This window comes from Vidua macroura, chromosome 17, assembly GCF_024509145.1.
Source record: "Vidua macroura isolate BioBank_ID:100142 chromosome 17, ASM2450914v1, whole genome shotgun sequence".
Classification (NCBI taxonomy): Eukaryota; Metazoa; Chordata; class Aves; order Passeriformes; family Viduidae; genus Vidua; species Vidua macroura.
The window spans coordinates 127,733-144,127 of NC_071587.1; positions in this window are offsets into that span (position 1 = coordinate 127,733).

Below are 16,395 nucleotides of genomic sequence, written 5' to 3' on the forward strand. Positions count from 1 at the left end.
TGATGGTTATCTTAGCTTTCCTAGAAGTAGAAAAAATTGCACAAAAACAACCAATTGTATTGAGAGGCCCCTTCAAGGTTATTAAGACAGTCACTAGTGGGAGTCCCCCTCCTGACGGGGTGGCCCAGAGGGCCTCAGTGAGAAAGTGGTATGCTCAGGTTGAACATTACTGTAACTTCTTCTCAATGACAGAAGGAGCTGTAAAAACTTTAGCAATCCAAGAAACTGAGAGCTTGGACAAACCTGCCTCTGTAATCAAAGTAACCCCTCCTTTCTGCCCCGAACAATCAGCAAACTCTTGGTTTACTGATGCTTTTGCTAAAGGGGAAGGAAAAGGATGGAAATCTAGGGCAGAAGCCCTCCACTTTTCCTCTGGTGAGCAAATGATTACAGAGGGAGAAGGTAGTACACACAGTGGGGAGCTGATAGCTGTCTGGAGTATTTTTCAACGAGAAGCACAGAATTCCTCTTTGGTCTGCATCTACACTGACTCCTATGCTCTGTACCAAATGATCCTAATAATCCAGCTCATGACCCTGGCCAACCTGTTCTGGTGGACCTCTCTTACTATAGGACTAGTAGCACTTGTGCTAAAACCCCCTCTGAAGAAATATGCATGGGAATCCTCTGGTGCTCTAGGGAAAGAGCATTGGACAAATACATGCTGGAGAATTCCATCATTCTAACTTTTCTGCCTCTCGGCGGCAGAATTCTGTTGTGTTTACTTTCTCAGAAGAACTCCGAGGGACATGAAGACCACCTAATCCATGATAAAACTGGTCATACTTTTCTGCATCCTACCGCAACCCCATGGCCAGAAAGCAGCTGAGTGACCGTGGTCTGAACTAATTGTGGTAGCATGCAGAAAAAGTGAAAGGATCTCTTGAAGCACAAAAAGGTTTGTACGCAGCCAAGCATACAGGATTGTTGGCACAATTTCACATGAACACAAACTGTAGAAGTAGTTTGGTTTTGGTCCAAAAATACTGAAGCACTTTTTTTTTTGTTTTGTTTTGTTTTTGTTTTTGTTTTTGTTTTTTAAGTTGAAAGTATTGATTCAAATACTGGAGTAGGACTTGATGTTAATGTTGTGACACCTACCACCCAACCACTGGTTACACTTAGCCCGAAAATTTTTGAAATTGGACCATGTATAATCAGGAAAACTGGCCAACAACAGATATTGTTTAATCTGTTATGGTCTCTTAAACAAGTCAAATTGCTGATGCAAAACAATATCTGAGAAATACAACCAGCTTGTTCACCCTTTTTGCAGACCTCTTTTCAGGCTTGGACAACCTGGCTGCGACAGTGGAAGCCTCCTAAAAACCGCGTGCCAAGAGACATAACTGGTCTTGTGGGAACAGGATTGGGAATCCTAAATAGTATTGATTCAGAAGTATGAATGAATAAATTGGCTTCCACAACTAAAGATTTAACCAAAATACAACAACCACTGCAATCGTCCTTATCAGCCTTGGGAACACATCAGTGGTTGCTATCAAACATTCTAGCAAATTGGGAAAAGATAAATGTAAATAATAGCAAATTGATCATTGATGCACTTAATGCCGCACAAAGCAACGTTTCCTTAGCTCTTAGCCGTATCCAGGCTCAATGATGGATGCAGTCAGTTGCTGCCTCAATTATAAGAGAAGGTGAAGAAGGCACTTTTCCCACTGAAATTAGGAAAATAGTCTGGGACAGTGCCACTGACTTTGAAAGAGATTTCCAATCCTGGTGGAATTTAGTGAATTTTACCTATGACCCTAACACAAGCACAGCCACAGCATTTGCGTTGACCATAAGAAATGCCTGGGTGCATTTGATATTCCCTATCATTGCACTAGGATTAAATCATGATGGACCCACTTTCTATCCTTCTGAACATAGAGAATGGGCCCGTCAAATTGATGACAAATGGCAAACTGTCAATTTAGAGTCCTGTACCATCTGAGAACAACTAGGGTTTATCTGTGAAGGTAATGCAATTGTAGCTCAAGATATTTGTCTGGAGACAGAACAAAATAGCTGTCATTTTGATATTCATCCTAACGAGACTTCTGAAACAGTCCTTGTATCTACAGACAATGGGTGTGCCTGCTTCAGAACCGCTTGGGATACTGTGTTTATAGAAAGTACAGTAGTAGCTACTAAAAATCATTCAAATTTTTGTGCTTGCAACTTTACTAAAATTGCAGGATGTGATTTTTCTTTTGTAGCTCCAGTTACTTCACATGAACTTTTAGAATCCAATCTCACGTTGATTCACAAGCTACTGCCTACTCCCATTGGGATGAACCTTTCTCTGGTCAAGCAATTATTACTTCATCAAGATCTAATAGAGATCCTAGGAAAAATCAAGGGGAATGGACAGAAAACTCTGGTAACTGTTCATCATCATGTGCAAGAAATACATCGTGTTGTAGAAAGGGTGAAAAGTGATGCCGAGCACAAGTGGTGGGATACCCTTTTCGGGTGGTCACCCACCGCCACCGGTATCCTGAAGAAATTGTGTCATCCCATTGTTGTTCTTCTGATTTTAGTTATGATTGGTTTTGTTTTATCAGTAATCTTGCTTATTGTAAATTGGAGAATGATGAAACGATGAACAAAATTAACATCTATAATTAATGCACACCACTTGGCCGACATCCTTTACACTAGAGATGTTCCCAGGACAGTAGACACAAGAAGATGATAAGGTTAGAAGATATGTTTTACATCATTTTCTTTTATGATTTGTTCTAATCGCTGTTTTAATTATTTTTGTTTATTGTTTATAAAATTGTACTGAGTAATATCGATTATACTAGGTTTATTACTTTACTGTTTAATATTGATGATACTGGTTTATTATTTGATCAATTTATTGTTTAATTGATTCATATTGATTATTATTTAAATAACTATTATTGATTTACTAATTGTATTTTGCTTATTGTTTAATTATAATTTGTTGTGATTACTAATATGTTGTGATTGTTTTAGTTTTCCCGTTTTCTCTTTCTTTCCCTTTTCCTCTTCTCTTTTCCCTGGGACCTGCTGCCAACACTTGACGAGTCCTGAAGACTCCACGACGACACCATGGAATCCTGCTGATGAAGATCTTTCGAGGGCAATCGTCAGTCACGGGGTGGTGTAAGAGCCCGTCAGAAGCCCCTCATTTTCCATTCTGCCTTCCGATTGCCACAAGAAAGAATCCCTTCCCCCACTGTAGTTCCGGCTTAGAACAGGACACAGCACAGGTGGGACCACTGAACCGTCATGCTGGCTGTTCCCAACTAGGCCTGGTAAGAACTTGGCAAGGAGTTGGCAAGGACTTGGCAAAGACCTGACATGGAGCCAGCACGGGACAGCCTGATGCGCGGCCTGCTTCTAATCTCCGTTCTTAAGCCCAATGAACTTTTGGGGTGACTCTCGCGGTCCTTCACTGAAGACCCCTCATCTGCCTCGTTACCACTGTGACAAAGAAAGAATGAGAACCCTCCTCCCAAGGACTGAGACTGAGACCCCTGCTATAGGGAGGAGGGGAAATTGGTGGTCTGACCACTAATGACATGACCTGTTTCCCTTCAGTGATTCAAATGGACTTATTCTTCATTGGATTCGTCTTGCTTTGGTGGTTTCTGTGGACTCACCCGTTCCCTCGGGGCGATTACAATGGACTTTCATTATTACACTTGTTCCCCCCCTCTCTCCTCTGTGGACTATAATTGGAGCCCCGAGTCGACCAGAACTTCGAAGACTCCCCCGACACGACAGACGGATCCCCATCGTCCGGAGCACTGAGGATCTCGCCTGTGTTGGTAGCTATTCCCATATCCCTGTTCTCTCTCTAACCTTTTATCTCCTTTCAGATCCCCACTATCGCGTTTACTGTTTTGGCCCCTACTAAAGGTGCATTTGTTGTGATTAACTGATAGTCCCTTGTTGTTTGCCTTTGTTGCACTTTTGGGATGGGTGAAAAGAACCATCACGACACCCCGCAAGAAACGGATCGTGACATTAAAATTGGCGTCACGGACAGGATTTCTGTCTAGACAGAAGGGTTGCAGCTGAAAAGGCACCCATACTGTCTTTGGCAATTCATAAAGGATCCCTTAGTGCAAAGGGCGGGACACTGTTGTTTTGTTGTTGTTGTGTGTATGTGGTCTGGGAAGGAAGGGACAACTTGAAGCAACTAAGCAGAGCCTCCCAGGCAGATTATTGTCCTTTCACCCAGCCAGGGAAGCGAAGGGCGACACAGCGAGGGCTGTGTAGTTTTGTGGAACTTAAGTTTGTAGCTCCCTGTCGTGGTTTTGGTCCCTTCACAAAATGAGTGACAATCTTAGCCTTGAAATTAAAGCTGAATTTTATGCACTACTAGCCAAACACAATGCCAAACCTTCTACAGAAGGAGAAAAATGGGCACAGAGTAATTGGTTGAACTTAGAAAATGTTATTGATAGAGTGTGTTCATTACAACATGAAACAAAATTCAAACTGGGCAAAAATAAAACTATCTTCTGCTCAGTTTTGGGAGCTTGTCTTATGGCAGCTATAGAAAATGGCTTCCAGCGAAGAAGTGAGGAACATGCTATAATAGACTCCCTTCAAAATCTAGTTGAAATTTTGCAAAAACAGTTCTATGAAGCAAAAAAATGTGATCTATGCATTGCGAGCTGCCTTAACAGAGGAACATATTAACAAATCCCATCATGCTGATTCCTCTACAGAGCTTGAGGAGAAGGAAACTCCTCACATTAAACAAATCTATCCTCATCAAGAACTTGAAGCAGCAAGTAATTGTGGGGAACATTGCTGCCATCACTTGAGACCCTTGATTAAAACAGAGTAGAACTATCTCAGTGATGATGATCTGGAACCTCACATCACAACCAAACGCATACCATCACAACTAAACACGGCCACCGAGCTAGCTAAGCTTAAAAGGGAATACGGACAGCCTCCACATGAATCAGAAACAGAATATGTTTTCCGGGTGTCCCTCACTGGTGGTGATCAAATTCAATTCACTGAACAGGAAGCCAGTGGGTATTGGGGACATGGTGTCTTCTTAACAACAGGAGAGAAAGGTGACACATGGTCCCTGACACAGCGTGCAGCTTTTTGGGCCGGGGGAACAAGCCCCTTGGAAAGGGGAGATCCCATAGCTAGAATTAGTACCCCCGACCAGCTCTTGGAAAATGTGCACAAAGCTGCTTGCCTGCAAATGACTCACAAAAAGAAATGAATTCCTGGCTTTGAATCCCTGATGCAATTACCTGTGAAGCCCAAGATAATGACCCCTTGAATTTGTGGGCTTCCAGAATCACTCAAACCTACAGCAATTCTCCTTCCAAAAACGATAGCAGCTGTATCTCCTGTAGAAAGACCAGACAGATTTCCTAGTCACTGGAACGACCCATTTGTTCCCCTTTATGACTTGTTGAGGAAAGGGGTGAAATGGGATTGGAGTCTTTCTCAGGAGTCAGCATTGCAATTGCTGATTTTTGAAGCAACAGCTCATCAAGCACTGGGCCCTATCCATCCTACAGATCCTTTCCAGGTGGAATGGGCATTTGCCTCCTCAGGGCTGTCAGTACACATATGGCAGCGGGGTCCTGAGGCTCCGACAAGACCTGTTGGTTTTGATTCCCGTGGTTCCAAAGATGCTGAGAAAAGATACACTACCTGGGAAAAAGGATTGTTGATGGTTATCTTAGCTTTCCTAGAAGTAGAAAAAATTGCACAAAAACAACCAATTGTATTGAGAGGCCCCTTCAAGGTTATTAAGACAGTCACTAGTGGGAGTCCCCCTCCTGACGGGGTGGCCCAGAGGGCCTCAGTGAGAAAGTGGTATGCTCAGGTTGAACATTACTGTAACTTCTTCTCAATGACAGAAGGAGCTGTAAAAACTTTAGCAATCCAAGAAACTGAGAGCTTGGACAAACCTGCCTCTGTAATCAAAGTAACCCCTCCTTTCTGCCCCGAACAATCAGCAAACTCTTGGTTTACTGATGCTTTTGCTAAAGGGGAAGGAAAAGGATGGAAATCTAGGGCAGAAGCCCTCCACTTTTCCTCTGGTGAGCAAATGATTACAGAGGGAGAAGGTAGTACACACAGTGGGGAGCTGATAGCTGTCTGGAGTATTTTTCAACGAGAAGCACAGAATTCCTCTTTGGTCTGCATCTACACTGACTCCTATGCTCTGTACCAAATGATCCTAATAATCCAGCTCATGACCCTGGCCAACCTGTTCTGGTGGACCTCTCTTACTATAGGACTAGTAGCACTTGTGCTAAAACCCCCTCTGAAGAAATATGCATGGGAATCCTCTGGTGCTCTAGGGAAAGAGCATTGGACAAATACATGCTGGATAATTCCATCATTCTAACTTTTCTGCCTCTCGGCGGCAGAATTCTGTTGTGTTTACTTTCTCAGAAGAACTCCGAGGGACATGAAGACCACCTAATCCATGATAAAACTGGTCATACTTTTCTGCATCCTACCGCAACCCCATGGCCAGAAAGCAGCTGAGTGACCGTGGTCTGAACTAATTGTGGTAGCATGCAGAAAAAGTGAAAGGATCTCTTGAAGCACAAAAAGGTTTGTACGCAGCCAAGCATACAGGATTGTTGGCACAATTTCACATGAACACAAACTGTAGAAGTAGTTTGGTTTTGGTCCAAAAATACTGAAGCACTTTTTTTTTGTTTTGTTTTGTTTTTGTTTTTGTTTTTGTTTTTGTTTTTTAAGTTGAAAGTATTGATTCAAATACTGGAGTAGGACTTGATGTTAATGTTGTGACACCTACCACCCAACCACTGGTTACACTTAGCCCGAAAATTTTTGAAATTGGACCATGTAGAATCAGGAAAACTGGCCAACAACAGATATTGTTTAATCTGTTATGGTCTCTTAAACAAGTCAAATTGCTGATGCAAAACAATATCTGAGAAATACAACCAGCTTGTTCACCCTTTTTGCAGACCTCTTTTCAGGCTTGGACAACCTGGCTGCGACAGTGGAAGCCTCCTAAAAACCGCGTGCCAAGAGACATAACTGGTCTTGTGGGAACAGGATTGGGAATCCTAAATAGTATTGATTCAGAAGTATGAATGAATAAATTGGCTTCCACAACTAAAGATTTAACCAAAATACAACAACCACTGCAATCGTCCTTATCAGCCTTGGGAACACATCAGTGGTTGCTATCAAACATTCTAGCAAATTGGGAAAAGATAAATGTAAATAATAGCAAATTGATCATTGATGCACTTAATGCCGCACAAAGCAACGTTTCCTTAGCTCTTAGCCGTATCCAGGCTCAATGATGGATGCAGTCAGTTGCTGCCTCAATTATAAGAGAAGGTGAAGAAGGCACTTTTCCCACTGAAATTAGGAAAATAGTCTGGGACAGTGCCACTGACTTTGAAAGAGATTTCCAATCCTGGTGGAATTTAGTGAATTTTACCTATGACCCTAACACAAACACAGCCACAGCATTTGCGTTGACCATAAGAAATGCCTGGGTGCATTTGATATTCCCTATCATTGCACTAGGATTAAATCATGATGGACCCACTTTCTATCCTTCTGAACATAGAGAATGGGCCCGTCAAATTGATGACAAATGGCAAACTGTCAATTTAGAGTCCTGTACCATCTGAGAACAACTAGGGTTTATCTGTGAAGGTAATGCAATTGTAGCTCAAGATATTTGTCTGGAGACAGAACAAAATAGCTGTCATTTTGATATTCATCCTAACGAGACTTCTGAAACAGTCCTTGTATCTACAGACAATGGGTGTGCCTGCTTCAGAACCGCTTGGGATACTGTGTTTATAGAAAGTACAGTAGTAGCTACTAAAAATCATTCCAATTTTTGTGCTTGCAACTTTACTAAAATTGCAGGATGTGATTTTTCTTTTGTAGCTCCAGTTACTTCACATGAACTTTTAGAATCCAATCTCACGTTGATTCACAAGCTACTGCCTACTCCCATTGGGATGAACCTTTCTCTGGTCAAGCAATTATTACTTCATCAAGATCTAATAGAGATCCTAGGAAAAATCAAGGGGAATGGACAGAAAACTCTGGTAACTGTTCATCATCATGTGCAAGAAATACATCGTGTTGTAGAAAGGGTGAAAAGTGATGCCGAGCACAAGTGGTGGGATACCCTTTTCGGGTGGTCACCCACCGCCACCGGTATCCTGAAGAAATTGTGTCATCCCATTGTTGTTCTTCTGATTTTAGTTATGATTGGTTTTGTTTTATCAGTAATCTTGCTTATTGTAAATTGGAGAATGATGAAACGATGAACAAAATTAACATCTATAATTAATGCACACCACTTGGCCGACATCCTTTACACTAGAGATGTTCCCAGGACAGTAGACACAAGAAGATGATAAGGTTAGAAGATATGTTTTACATCATTTTCTTTTATGATTTGTTCTAATCGCTGTTTTAATTATTTTTGTTTATTGTTTATAAAATTGTACTGAGTAATATCGATTATACTAGGTTTATTACTTTACTGTTTAATATTGATGATACTGGTTTATTATTTGATCAATTTATTGTTTAATTGATTCATATTGATTATTATTTAAATAACTATTATTGATTTACTAATTGTATTTTGCTTATTGTTTAATTATAATTTGTTGTGATTACTAATATGTTGTGATTGTTTTAGTTTTCCCGTTTTCTCTTTCTTTCCCTTTTCCTCTTCTCTTTTCCCTGGGACCTGCTGCCAACACTTGACGAGTCCTGAAGACTCCACGACGACACCATGGAATCCTGCTGATGAAGATCTTTCGAGGGCAATCGTCAGTCACGGGGTGGTGTAAGAGCCCGTCAGAAGCCCCTCATTTTCCATTCTGCCTTCCGATTGCCACAAGAAAGAATCCCTTCCCCCACTGTAGTTCCGGCTTAGAACAGGACACAGCGCAGGTGGGACCACTGAACCGTCATGCTGGCTGTTCCCAACAAGGCCTGGTAAGAACTTGGCAAGGAGTTGGCAAGGACTTGGCAAAGACCTGACATGGAGCCAGCACGGGACAGCCTGATGCGCGGCCTGCTTCTAATCTCCGTTCTTAAGCCCAATGAACTTTTGGGGTGACTCTCGCGGTCCTTCACTGAAGACCCCTCATCTGCCTCGTTACCACTGTGACAAAGAAAGAATGAGAACCCTCCTCCCAAGGACTGAGACTGAGACCCCTGCTATAGGGAGGAGGGGAAATTGGTGGTCTGACCACTAATGACATGACCTGTTTCCCTTCAGTGATTCAAATGGACTTATTCTTCATTGGATTCGTCTTGCTTTGGTGGTTTCTGTGGACTCACCCGTTCCCTCGGGGCGATTACAATGGACTTTCATTATTACACTTGTTCCCCCCCTCTCTCCTCTGTGGACTATAATTGGAGCCCCGAGTCGACCAGAACTTTGAAGACTCCCCCGACACGACAGACGGATCCCCATCGTCCGGAGCACTGAGGATCTCGCCTGTGTTGGTAGCTATTCCCATATCCCTCTTCTCTCTCTAACCTTTTATCTCCTTTCAGATCCCCACTATCGCGTTTACTGTTTTGGCCCCTACTAAAGGTGCATTTGTTGTGATTAACTGATAGTCCCTTGTTGTTTGCCTTTGTTGCACTTTTGGGATGGGTGAAAAGAACCATCACGACACCCCGCAAGAAGCGGATCGTGACAGAGGCGGGCTGGTTACCCCAGACCTGCTAAGCGAGAGCGGCAGTCTCCCATGCTGCGTTTCCGTCTTTTTCGCGAGAAAAGCGGCCAGTAAAGAGACGAAGCGAGTAATAAAAAGAGTGAGAGAACCCCCCTGGGACTGGGTCTCAGAGAAAGAGTGGGACCCCTTGGGGGGGGGGGGGGGGAGTAAAATGTAATTTATTAGAAAAAAAAATGAATTAAAAGGTAAAAAGAGGGTTTTCTTGGCATAATCTATTGGGGAAAAATAAAAGGTAAAATGTGTAGGAGGGGCCCCTAAAAATTCTGCTGGATTGAGGGATAAGAATGCCCGAGAACATCCAAGATCAAACCTGCTGGATTGAGGGATTAATATTCCAAGAGCATCCAGGGTTGATTCAAACCTGCTGGATTGAGGGATTAATGTTCCAAGAGCATCCAGGGTTGATTCAAACTTGCTGGATTGAGGGATTAATGTTCCAAGAGCATCCAGGGTTAAGTCAAACCTGCTGGGTTGAGGGATTAACATTCCAAGAGCACACAGAATTAAGTTTGCTGGGTTGTTGAGGGCACCCAAGATTGAGTAAAAATTTTGCCAGTTTGAAGAGAAGCCTGACAGGATCTAGAGTTGGGAACCACACAGCTAGATTGAGGGGTATCCAAGAACACTGGGACTAGCCAGGGACACCTACAAGTGTAATAGGTGTGTTGAAAAAGAAAAGGTACCTTGTTGTTGTGGTTGTTTTGTTATGTGTAAGAGTAAGTAAAATAAAGTTAAGTGAATGTAGACGAAGGAAAGTATATGTATGCATCCTGCCCTGTTAAGCAGCCTCACTGTGCTTCCCTGCTGTCACCGACAAACACAAGTTACGAACCCTCAGAACTGAAAAAGTTCCATCAAATATTGCTTCCATTGATGACCATGATATTGTCTATAATACCTTGTTCCAACTTATGTTATGTAAGTGTTAATACCCCTATCCTACCAGTTGGTAAACCTGATGGGTCATACCGGTTAGTACAGGATCTGCGGGCCATAAACAAGGTCACTGAGGATCTGTATCCTGTGGTGGCCAATCCCTACACGTTATTAACTTGCTTAACCCCCGAGCTAACTTGGTTTACCGTTTTAGATTTAAAAGATGCCTTCTTTTGCCTTCCTATCCACGAAGCCAGAAAATTTTTGCATTTGAATGGGAAAATCCTAAGAGCGGGCCAAGAACTCAACTGACATGGACCAGACTCCCACAAGGATTCAAAAACTCACCCACTTTGTTTGGAGAACAACTTGCAAAAGAATTAGAGACCTGAGAAGCCCCTCCAGAGGAAGGGAAGTTGCTAGAGTACGTAGATGACATCCTGATAGCCACACGGACAAGGGAAGCATGCACGGCCTGGACGATAAGCCTCTTGAACTTTTTGGGGCTCCAAGGGTACCGAGTATCAAAGAAAAAAGCCCAAGTAGTAAAACAGAAAGTAACTTATCTGGGTTAGGAAGTCAGTGCTAGACAACGTACCTTGGGCCAAAGCCGGAAGGAGGCAATATGCCAGACCCCAAAACCTCAGACGGTAAAGGAACTACGAACTTTCCTGAGGATGACAGGGTGGTGCAGGTTATGGATCTATAACTATGGACTGTTTGTTAAGCCCTTCTATGAACTGATTGCAATTGAAAGCAGGAACATCCAAGAGACAAAGGAAGCTACGCAAGCTTTCAACCAGCTGAAAAAAGCCCTCATGTCAGCTCCAGCCCTGAGATTGCCGGACGTGAGTAAGCCTTTCCTTTTATTCTCCCATGAGAAGCAAGGAATCGCCTTAGGAATACTAGCACAGGACCTGGGCCCATATCGGAGAGCAGTGGCTTACTTCTCTAAGCAATTGGATACAGCAGCTAAAGGGTGGCCTGGGTGCCTCAGAGCTGTTGCAGCAGTCGTCCTGAACATCCAAGAGGCACACAAATTCACCCTAGGCCAGAAAAGAACTGTGCTAGTGTCTCACACAGTGTCTGCAGTGCTAGAGGTAAAAGGTGGGCATTGGCTTTCCCCACAACGGCTCCTGAGATACCAAGCTATCATAGCGGAGCAAGATGATGTAGAGATAGTAGTGGCTAACATTGTCAATCCAGCCTCCTTCCTCAGTAGAAACCAAGGGGAACCAGTGGAACATGACTGCCTGGAGACCATTGAAGCCACCTACTCCAGCTGCCCTGACTCGAAGGACACCCCTCTCGAGAATGCAGAAGTCTCGTTTACTGATGGAAGCAGTTATATCATCAGTGGAAAACGGCACGCCGGCTAGGCAGTTCCAACGTGCAAGGAAGTAATATCATCTGGGCCCCTGCCAACAAATACCTGTGCACAGAAGGCCGAGATAATTGCTCTAACTCGGGCCCTAGAATTGGCAAGAGGGAAAGAAATAAACATATACACGGACTCGAAGTATGCATTTGGAGTAGTGCATGCTCACAGAGCCATTTAGAAAGAGAGAGGACTGCTGAAGTCTCAAGGGAAAAATATTAAAGATGCATCAGAAGTACTGCGACTTCTAGCAGCAGTCCAGTTGCCAGAGAAAGTAGCGATCATGCACATTAAGGCACATCAGAAGATCAACTCCGAATTGGAAGAAGGAAACGAGCTGGCAGATAGGGAAGCAAAAGAAGCAGCAAGACGGGCAAATTTCCCCTAAAGGTAAGCCAAGATACAACAAACTAGAAAAAAAATTAATCTATGAGCAAAAAGGAGACTATAACCAAGAGGGATGGGCCACCATAGAAGGAAAATTAGTTCTACCCTCCTATTTATGATGGTCCCTAATAAAGGAAGAACACCAGAAAACCATTGGGGTATTGATGCTCTAGCATAACTAGACATTTACAACTCGACAATGTGACCTTTGCCTCCAGACCAACCCCAAAAATACTCCCAAACCAAAGCTTAGCCAGATTAGGAAGGGTCATGGGCCGGAGCAGCAATGGCAGATTGATTGTACAGAATTGCCAAGAAAAGGGGGGTATAAGTTTTTCCTGGTGCTAACAGATACCTTTTCAGGATGGCCAGAAGCATTCCCCACCAGGACTTCTAAAGCTCAAGAAGTAACTAAGGTATTGGTACAAGAAAACATACCACGCTTTAGAGTCCTGGCCACAATCTCCTCAAATAGAGGACCACATTTTATTGTAAAATTCGTGCAACAAGTTAGCCAATACTTGAACATAGACTGAGAACTTCGCACCCCATATAACCCACAATCAAGTGGTCAGGTAAAAAAAATGAATCATTTGATCAAACAACAAATTGTACAATTGGGACAAGAAGCTAATTTGTCATGGACTCAATCCCTCCCATTAGCACTACTGCAGATCCGAACCAAACCCAAGACTAAAGAAAAGCTAAACCACTTTGAATTGCTTTATGAAAAACCATATGGGGTGCGAAAGAGAATGTCTACCCAAGACATGTCACTAACCTCCTGTATGTTAAGTCTCTTAACTTGGTGTATCCAGCACCAATCACTAGCTAATAAACACAAGTCATAACTAGTGAAATACACTGTTTAGAAGACTTTATGTCACCCAATTATAATCCTATTAATTTTAGTTACTGTAAGTTTAATGATGTCTACTTTAACACTCATGTAGAATTCGAGGATGTTAAAACACATGGCCAGTCTGACATCACTCTCTAGAACTCCTAGAATCTTACTGAAAGAGGACGGTCATGATAGTAGATCAGAATTTAAATCAAGACCCCTGTAGTAAAAGAATTTAATCTATTTTAAGAAAAGGGGGGACTGAAGCAGAGATTTTTAGAGTTAGGTTAACAAAATGAATGAAGCATTTCTAATTTAGCTTGTAGAGTTATCTGTTGAATTTTCAACCTTTTACTTAAGAAACCTCTGCCTAGTACAAAGGGCATAGGAAAATGCAAATTTCTGAAGCTTCTTGCATAGAGAACAATACCAGAAGAAGGAAAGAACCCAGATAAAGAAGCTCCTCTGTCTCCAAGCCTATCAAGACTGACAGACGTACTCAGATAAGCACCAAAGGACCAAAAGCGCACGCGCAGAGAGGAAAAGTTCAAAAGTTCAATCATGAGGAAGACCACAATCTTCAGCCTCAGGACCACCAAGAGACCCCCGTACGACCACCACAGCAAACCACGCATGCCCAGAAGGGCGTGGACTTACTTCGCATGAGAAGCGAGGACAGGCGGGGCCAGGGGTGGAATATGCATGAAAATGTTGTGCAATGTATTGCATATGGAACGTCTTTAAGAATAAAAGTGTGGGTCAGACTGAGGCTCGGGGCACAAGTTTTGGAGAGCTATCTCACTTGTGCCGGGCGCTGACATACGTACCCACTTCATAACTACCCCAGGTTATGGAGTCTATTTATTTCTTCCGCGTATCGTTTCAGAGGTTTCTTGCCTTCGCCAGGCTGCAACGTGCCCGCTAGTACCAAGAACTGGGCAGGAGTGGGCAGAGAGCACGGCCATCTGCCAGCAGGTTGCAGCTTGCCCAGGAAAATGCAGTGTCCTTGGAATGTGCAGCAAATCTTATTTCCTGGCAAGGTCGGGCTAAGTGAGCAGTGCTGGTACACTTTCTCCTTGAGAACTGGAGCGGAAAAGCTTTTCGCTAAGATGTAGGCGACTCGAGAGGCAGAATACGGAGCTCCGCAGCTGGCCGAAAGCAAGTGCCGCTTGCCGGCGTCTTTCGGCAAAAGCGGCGCTTCGGAGCGCACCGCTGCCGCTCCAGTGATCTGTGCGCGAAGTTGCCGCTTCTTCGCCTCCGGCAGCCGGAGATCGCGGTAGCTTGCAAGAGGCGAAGAACGAAGCCGCGAAGAAGCCGGCTTGTGTGCGAAGCTCGCAGACTGCTGCAGGACGGTGGCTGCCGCTCTCCTGCCTCTTGAATTCACTCTTGGCATGCCAATGGGAGGTGTTCCAGGACAACCTTCCTGAGTTTTTATTTTAGTTTTCATGCATCCCACCTTGGAAATTCTTGTTGCTCCCCAGAGGCTCCGAGATGCAGAGAACACGGTGGCAGCTGCTGAGAAGAAGGGCAACTGTGAGTTGGTCAAGAAGCAAGAACACAGGCAGTTGACTGTGCTTGGCTAGGAGCAGCTGCTGGATTCTAGCAATTGCCTTCAGTGCGCACAGAAGCCCGCTGCTCTGCTGCTTGGTTTTTCGCCTTCAGTCAATTACACACTGCTGAAGTTGAGGCAGGCAGTTCAGCTTTGCTGCTTTGCAGCATCTCAGCTGCCCTTCTGCTCTGTGACAGCTCTCCAGGTTTCTTGCCTTCGCCAGGCTGCAACGTGCCCGCTAGTACCAAGAACTGGGCAGGAGTGGGCAGAGAGCACGGCCATCTGCCAGCAGGTTGCAGCTTGCCCAGGAAAATGCAGTGTCCTTGGAATGTGCAGCAAATCCTATTTCCTGGAAAGGTCGGGCTAAGTGAGCAGTGCAGGGACACTTTCTCCTTGAGAACTGGAGCGGAAAAGCTTTGCGCTAAGATGTAGGCGACTAGAGAGGCAGAATACGGAGCTCCGCAGCTGGCCGAAAGCAAGTGCCGCTTCCCGGCGTCTTTCGGCAGAAGCGGCGCTTCGGAGCGCACCGCTGCCGCTCCAGTGATCTGTGCGCGAAGTTGCCGCTTCTTCGCCTCCGGCAGCCGGAGATCGCGGTAGCTTGCAAGAGGCGAAGAACGAAGCCGCGAAGAAGCCGGCTTGTGTGCGAAGCTCGCAGATTGCTGCAGGACGGTGGCTGCCGCTCTCCTGCCTCTTGAATTCACTCTTGGCATGCCAATGGGAGGTGTTCCAGGACAACCTTCCTGAGTTTTTATTTTAGTTTTCATGCATCCCACCTTGGAAATTCTTGTTGCTCCCCAGAGGCTCCGAGATGCAGAGAACACGGTGGCAGCTGCTGAGAAGAAGGGCAACTGTGAGTTGGTCAAGAAGCAAGAACACAGGCAGTTGACTGTGCTTGGCGAGGAGCAGCTGCTGGATTCTTGCAATTGCCTTCAGTGCGCACAGAAGCCCGCTGCTCTGCTGCTTGGTTTTTCGCCTTCAGTCAATTGCACATTGCTGAAGCTGAGGCAGGCAGTTCAGCTTTGCTGCTTTTCAGCATCTCAGCTGCTTTCTGCTCTGTGACAGCTCTCGAGGTGAAATAGAGATTTTTAGAGTTAGGTTAACAAAATGAATGAAGCATTTCTAATTTAGCTTGTAGAGTTATGTGTTGATTTTTCAACCTTTTGCTTAAGAAACCTCTGCCTAATACAAAGGGCAAAGGAAAATGCAAATTTCTGAAGCTTCTTGCATGAAGAACAATACCAGAAGAAGGAAAGAACCCTTTCCTTCTGAATTAAAATAATGAAGCTCCTCTGTCTCCAAGCCTATCAAGACTGACAGACGTACTCAGATAAGCACCAAAGGACCAAAAGCGCACGCGCAGAGAGGAAAAGTTCAAAAGTTCAATCATGAGGAAGACCACAATCTTCAGCCTCAGGACCACCAAGAGACCCCCGTACGACCACCACAGCAAACCACGCATGCCCAGAAGGGCGTGGACTTACTTCGCATGAGAAGCGAGGACAGGCGGGGCCAGGGGTGGAATATGCATGAAAAAGTTGTGCAATGTATTGCATATGGAACGTCTTTAAGAATAAAAGTGTGGGTCAGACTGAGGCTCGGGGCACAAGTTTTGGAGAGC